The sequence below is a fragment of the Mus caroli genome, chromosome 9 (assembly GCF_900094665.2).
Source record: "Mus caroli chromosome 9, CAROLI_EIJ_v1.1, whole genome shotgun sequence".
Taxonomy (NCBI): domain Eukaryota; kingdom Metazoa; phylum Chordata; class Mammalia; order Rodentia; family Muridae; genus Mus; species Mus caroli.
In genome coordinates, this window is record NC_034578.1 from 13,538,111 (window position 1) to 13,544,906 (window position 6,796).

The 6,796-nt window shown below is 38.7% G+C and overlaps 1 pseudogene; it reads right to left on the reverse strand.

The window, feature by feature from the left end:
- Window positions 1-4,391: 4,391 nt before the first annotated feature.
- On the reverse strand, window positions 4,392-5,010 carry LOC110301442 (annotated as a pseudogene).
- Between the last annotated feature and the right edge of the window lie 1,786 nt (window positions 5,011-6,796).

Below are 6,796 nucleotides of genomic sequence, written 5' to 3' on the forward strand. Positions count from 1 at the left end.
AGAGAAAGGAAAGCCAAAAAAATAGTGAGAAGATATGAGCCTTTGGACCAGAAAATACTAATTTGACTATCATCTCTCTGTCTGTCTATCGGTCTGTCTATCTATCTATCTATCTATCTATCTATCTATCTATCTATCTATCTATCTGCTTTTAATGGAAACAGAATTACATCATTCCCTTGCACATTGCTCTGTCTATGAGTCCCTTCCATATCTGTCCCACACTTTCAAGTTGATTGCCTCATTTTTCTTTGATTATTTCTCTTCTTATTTTTGTTTGAGAATTCTCCCCATCTGGATATATGTAATTTTGTTTAGGTGACTTTCACACACCTACTCATTCTTATGACTGCCTTAAATTTTAAATTGGATTTTAAAAATAATTTTTAAATGAAAAAATCAGTTCATACCTAGGTCTAACAGAGGATGAAGGAAGAAAATCTTATGTGCATTAGGGATGTCCGAGAGAGGGGATACCAGAGAGAGAGAGAGAGACAGAGAGAGACAGAGAGACAGAGACAGAGACAGACAGAGACAGAGACAGAGACAGAGACAGACAGAGAGACAGAGAGAGACAGAGAGACTGGCTGAAGTTATCAGAAGACTTTCTAAAATGGAGTATGAGATAATTAAATTTGCTAAAGATGAAATGAGAACAAATTATACATGTGGTAAAATATCTGGAGAAGCTATATGCCAAATACTCACAAAATTAAAATTGACTAAATAATTTCTAGATTGTGGGTAAAATGGTACATCTGAATTAGCAGTATTTACTTAATTCAATTTAACTAAATATACTAACTTCAAAATGTTAAAGAGATTAGCAAGAAGACTCAGGCTTTCAGAATGGAACATGACTGGAAAGAAAGTTCTGGGGATTTTGAAGCATGGACAGTGAGAACAACTGATCCCTATATTCAAGTTTGTAAAGGAAAAACCAGGAACCATTATAAGTATGAGATGTATCCTATACAATAAGAGGGAAACCAGATGCCTAGTAGTCACAAGATAAGATGACATTCTCTGGAGAAATATAAAAATTAAAAGAAGATGAGAGTGGGATACCAAAATTTTAAACTCACATAGATTAAACGCTGAGTAATATCACATGCTGTTCTGTGTTGACAGCTTCCTAGTGAGTAGCAGAAGAACGAGGCATGCTTCTAACAATAAGAACTTCAAAGACATATCAACAGCCTTAAATGTCCTTCAAGTAGGGGATTTGTTCACTGAAGCAAATGGCAGAGACTCAAAGTAACAGTTCTCTAGCTAACAGCATAGGGCATTGTCAAGGACAGCAATTGCTTTGAGAGTCAGAGAGAAGATTGTAAAGCCATGGGGTGGATTTCAAAATAAGGAAAATTTGGATCAATGTTTATCTGAATAAGACAACTGTGAACAGGTTTATTTCTCTCTTAGAATCTCTCTGTAGTTTGTTATAGTCAAGCATGACAAAACACTAAGACCTGGAAGTTACTGACATAAAGAAAACACATGGTGGAACTCATGGCTCCAGCTGCATATGTAGCAGAGGATGGTCTAGTCGGTCATCGATGGGAGAAGAGGCCCTTAGTTCTGTGAAGGTTCTATGCCTCAGTATAGGGGAATGCCAGAGCCATGAAGAGAGAAAGGGTGGGTTGGGGAGCAGTGGGAGTGGGGGAGGGGATAGGGGATTTTCAGAGGGGAAACTAGGAAAAAAATAACATTTGAAATGTAAATAAAGAAAATAGCTAAGAAAAGAAAAAAAGAAAAAAAAGAATTTATGCTCACCTATCACTAGAAAAAGGAGGCCTGATATGAGAGAGCACACAGAGATACTGGAGGGATCAGGTTACCCTGGAAGCAATGATACAGAAGATATAATATCATTTTGGTAAGAACCAATGCAACGAGAGGGTATATATTTTGCATAAATTAAGACAAGATAGTTTCAAGAACTTTTAAGTGCTACCAACTCAAGTGTCATTTTTGCTTGTTTGGCATGTGTCTTGTGAGCAATGGAAGACTGGTAAATAACGACTTGTCCTGTGTAATTGTAACAAAAGGGACACCTGGAAATGTGGTGTTTCATTGATTGGTTTGTATAGCCAAGGCTTCCAAACTGGGGAGTTTTTAATCACTAGGGATTCACTAACTGGACAGGATAATCCATAGACTTATGATCCCAAAAGTCAAAAGAATGAAAATAAAAGCCTATAGGAAAAAGAGAAAGTTAAATATACCTTATGTGTTTTGCTTAGGTATGGAGAACGCAGAAGGGCTATATATATAAAATCTCCTTCCCTCCTTCTCTCCCTCCCTCCCTCCCTCCTTCCCTTCTTTCTGTTCCTCCCCAACCAGTAAGTGTGTGTGTGAGTGTGTGTGTGTGTGTATGTATGTGAGAGAGGGACAAAGAGAGAGATTCAATTCATTTTAGAAGGTAATCATGAAAATGATAAACATATACTTATTATTTTGTGGATTTTCTAGCTACAGTGTTAAGGATTTTATATATTACATTATTTTGTTTTCATATGAAACATAGTAAAATATGTTCTATTAAATTTTTATGCTACTTTTTTATGCTTGAGACTGAGTCATTAAGATATGAAACTCTAGGTTCTTGTAGCTATATTCACACTTACCACTTGGTGTTTCACCTTGCATAGTAGATATCATTGCAGTCATGAAGTAGAAAAATATAATCAGAGTACTGATTTGCTGTTCTAGCACTGTTTTCTGATTTGCTTCTAACTCAAACATGTCATGAGTTTTTTACTGTTAATAAAAACAGTGTTCATTGCAGTGCATGACCACAGTAGATAGATAAGTCCTTACCATAGTGTATGGCCATAATATGTTAGCCTCCCTCATACTGCATGACTGGCTTGCATGGGTCCTTACAGTGGTACACCAATGTTTAACATCGTGCATGACTGCACTGTATCTTTAGCTTGGATTTTGAACATGACAGTGGCTTATAAATTAAGGAAAATATTCAGCCTGGCTCTAAACATATAAGGTCATAAATCTTCCCTCCCCTGAGCGATATTATTCTGCCACCCCCTTCCTGCAAACATAAAGAGACATGGGATGCCTGCCAGAGAAATATAATGAAATGTAAGGGCAGTTATAAAGAAAGCACAGCAGAGATCTGTGATTGGCCCCAGCCTTCCCTGAGGACTCTCTTTCATCCTTGACCTCACTGTGGTGTTGTCCATTTCCTACCTCACTTCTATTCATGACATTTGTCCTTTGCCTTTTCCTCTCTTTACGTTTTATTTTTCTTTTGAAGGAAAAAAAAAAAGAAACAACCCTGATTTATTCCTATGGGAATTCAGACTATAAAGTTTGCCTTTTACTACTTTTTAAACCTGGTTATTAACTTTTTTTTTCCCTTTGGTGACTTGCCTGGATTCAAAGGTTACTAATGCTTTTGATCTTGCTCACTCCAGGTTTGGCAGGAGTGATTTCCTATAGACTGCCATATTGAATAAAAAATAAAACACGATTTTTTTTCTTGCCCAAAGTAGTTTTGGCATTTCTGATTCAGTCAGACAACATAGTCTCTAAATTTAAAGTAAAAAAATTGCAAAAATAGTAAAGCATGGGGCTTTCTCAACAATGTGAGTGATAACACAATCCTCTAATGGAAGTTATCTGCTCTCATTACTTTGTAGCATCTTTATAACATAGAACAAAGCAGGTGTGTGTGTGTGTGTTTGTGTGTGTGTGTGTGTGAGCAAGCATATGCACGCGTGTGGTATATGAGATAAAGAGAAATAGAGAAAAAAAATGTGTGCGTGTGTGTGTGTGTGTGTGTGTGTGTGTGTGTTGTGTCCATAAGAGAAAGTGAGAGAAAGAATGAGAGAGAGAGAGATCGAGAAACTCCTGTGTGTAAATATGGGCATGTGGAGACCACAGTGCACATGTGTAATTCAAAGGATGATCTAAGGCAAAATCATCATGCGCAGACTTCTTTGAGTCAGGGTCTGTTTTTTTCTCCTTTGTGTACCAACCTCACTGGCCTGTGAGTTTCTGGCAGTTCTCCCATCTCTGACCATCAGCTACTGCAAGAGTTCTGGGACTGCAGGTATTTATGATTCTACCTGACCTTGTGTGAGTTTGCAGATTAAAACTCTGGTTCTCACTCTTTTATTCTTTTTTTTTTTGTCTCACATTCTTTTATTATTATATATATGCAGATCTGCTAAGTACTCAGTAATAGATCCCATCAGATAGCCAGCATAAGGCACTCTGCTGGCAATCTACCCCAGATCAGGTACAACTCCTTGTCACTCTCCAGAGCTTAAGACTTTAGTGCTGATTTCAGTCCCAGACCACAAACTAAATCAAGACACTAACTGCACTAAGGACACATTTGAGCTGAAAGGAACACAGGATTAGACCTAATCAAAGGCACTTTTTCTACATATGGTGAATAGTGTGCGTTTTGAGTAGCTTCTTTGATGTGCAGGGTGGCAGTAGGCAGCTGCTGTGACTGGCTGGAGTGTCTCTAGGGCTCCCTTCTCTGTCTCTTCCTTCTTAGACTCTCCTTTCAGTTTGCAATCAGCCAGGGTGTCCTTGGTGGCTTCTTGTGCCAGCATGGAGCAATGCAGTTTCACAGGCACAGGCGGCAGGCAGAGCTCCTTGGCAATGTCCGTGTTTTTGATGTTGGGCTTCCTCCACCGTTTTCCCCTTTACCCACTCCGTGGCTAAGGAGCTATAGGCCATGGCAGAGCTGCTGCCAAATGTTTTGAATCTGGCGTCCACAATCTTCCCCTTTTCATCCACCTAGAGCTGCAATTTCATGACGTCAACATATGCTGGAGCCCCCACCAATCCGGTTCCAACATTTTTACATGTCTTGTCAAGGGACCCCACGTTCCCAGGGTTTTCATAATGATCCACAACCTACTTGTGGTAGAGCCTGGCTGGAGCTTACAGCTCCGGAGCAGGCAGGCATGGGCTCCAGAGCAGCAGCGCGGATGCTGCCAGCCTTAGACGGCCTGGTTCAACTGACACCATCTTGCTGGCTTGTGCTGCGTTGACCTCTGCCTGGTTCTCAGTCTTGTGCAGCAAGATCCTTCTTTCCCCACTAAGCCCAGTCCTCAGTCCTCTAAAGTTCTTGAATTCTGGAAAATCATGTGTGTGTGTGTGTGTGTGTGTGTGCGCACACACACACACACACACACACACACACACACACACANATATATATATATATATATATATATATATATATATATATATATATAACACACATATATATGTATATACATATATATATAACTACATACACAATTATATCAATGCAGTTGGTGATATAAATGATTTATATGAGAACTAAGTTCAATTGGACAAGGAGAAGGAATTCTATCAATCACAAGCCAGGAGAACTTGATGTGACAGACCTGCTCTGGTAACTGGAATTTAAAGGATTTCATAGTCATTCCACTTAGCACTTGTCTCTCTTTTTGGCCATCTGAAATATTCTGAGACAGTTTGAGAATACGAGTTTATTTGCCCCATCAAGAGTCACTTATAGCAGCCTGAGCAGCAAGCGATCCCAAGCAAGATGTCCATTGTACTGTCATCTCTCTGACCACCTTCATCAGACCCGCTGATTTGAAAATATTCAAGTTAGACTCCCTTCCAACACCCATCTTCCCTACCTGCTGAATCATCTGTGGTACCCTGAGCTGCAATGAATAGTCTGCTATCCCTGCTAGACATCCATTGTTTTGCTACCTCTCTGCCCAATTTTATCAGACCATGGTGATCCAGAAACACACAGCCCAAGGATACCCATCAGAGGCCTGCATACCAGAATTATGGAGGATTGCTCCCTTCCAATACCTACTACAACAGGACCATCCAAGAACTAAAGCTATTCAGATGCCTAAAGACCCTCAACAAACCAAACCAAAACAAAAACAAAAAACAAAACAAAAAAAACAAATAAACAAACAAAATAACAGTCAACAAAGCCAGGGCAATATGGCAACTTCAGGGCACAGCTATGCAGCTAAAGCAAGTTCTGAATATTCTAACTCAAAAGAAGTACTAGAAAATGACCTTAAATCCAATTTAATAAAGATGATAGAAGCCTTTAAAGAGAAAATGAGTAAGTACCTTAAAGAAATAGAGGAAAAGTACAATCAAACAGTTAGAGGTTTTTAAACAGGAAGTAACTAAATCCCTTAAAGACATATACGGAAATACAATTGAACAGATGAAAGAAATAAAAAACAAAACTGCTCAATACCTGAAAATGGAAACAAAAGCAATAAAGAAAACATTAACTGAGGAAATCAAGAGAACAGGAACAACAGGTGAAAGTATCACCAACAGAATACAGGAGATGGAAGAGAGAATCTCCGGCATAAAAGATACAAGAGAAGGAATTGAAATATTAGTCCAAGCAAATGGACCCAAGAAGCAAGTTGAAGTAGCTGTATTAATATCTAATAAAATAAACTTTCAACCAAAACTAATAAAAAAAAAAAAAAAGACAGGGAAGGACACTTCATACTCATGAAAAGAAAAATCAACCCAAGGACATCTTAATTCTGAACATCTATGCCCCAAACACAAGGTCAACCTTATTTGCTAAAGCTTAAATCACACATTAAACCCCACAAGTTAATAGTGGGAGATTTTTAACACCACCATATCACCAATTGACAGGACACCAAGACAACAACTAGATAGATAAACAATGAACCTAATATATATTAAGAATCAAATGAGGAGACTGCATTAGTTAGGGAAGCAGAAACCGGCCTGAGTAGGGCCACAGGCCTCATCCAGC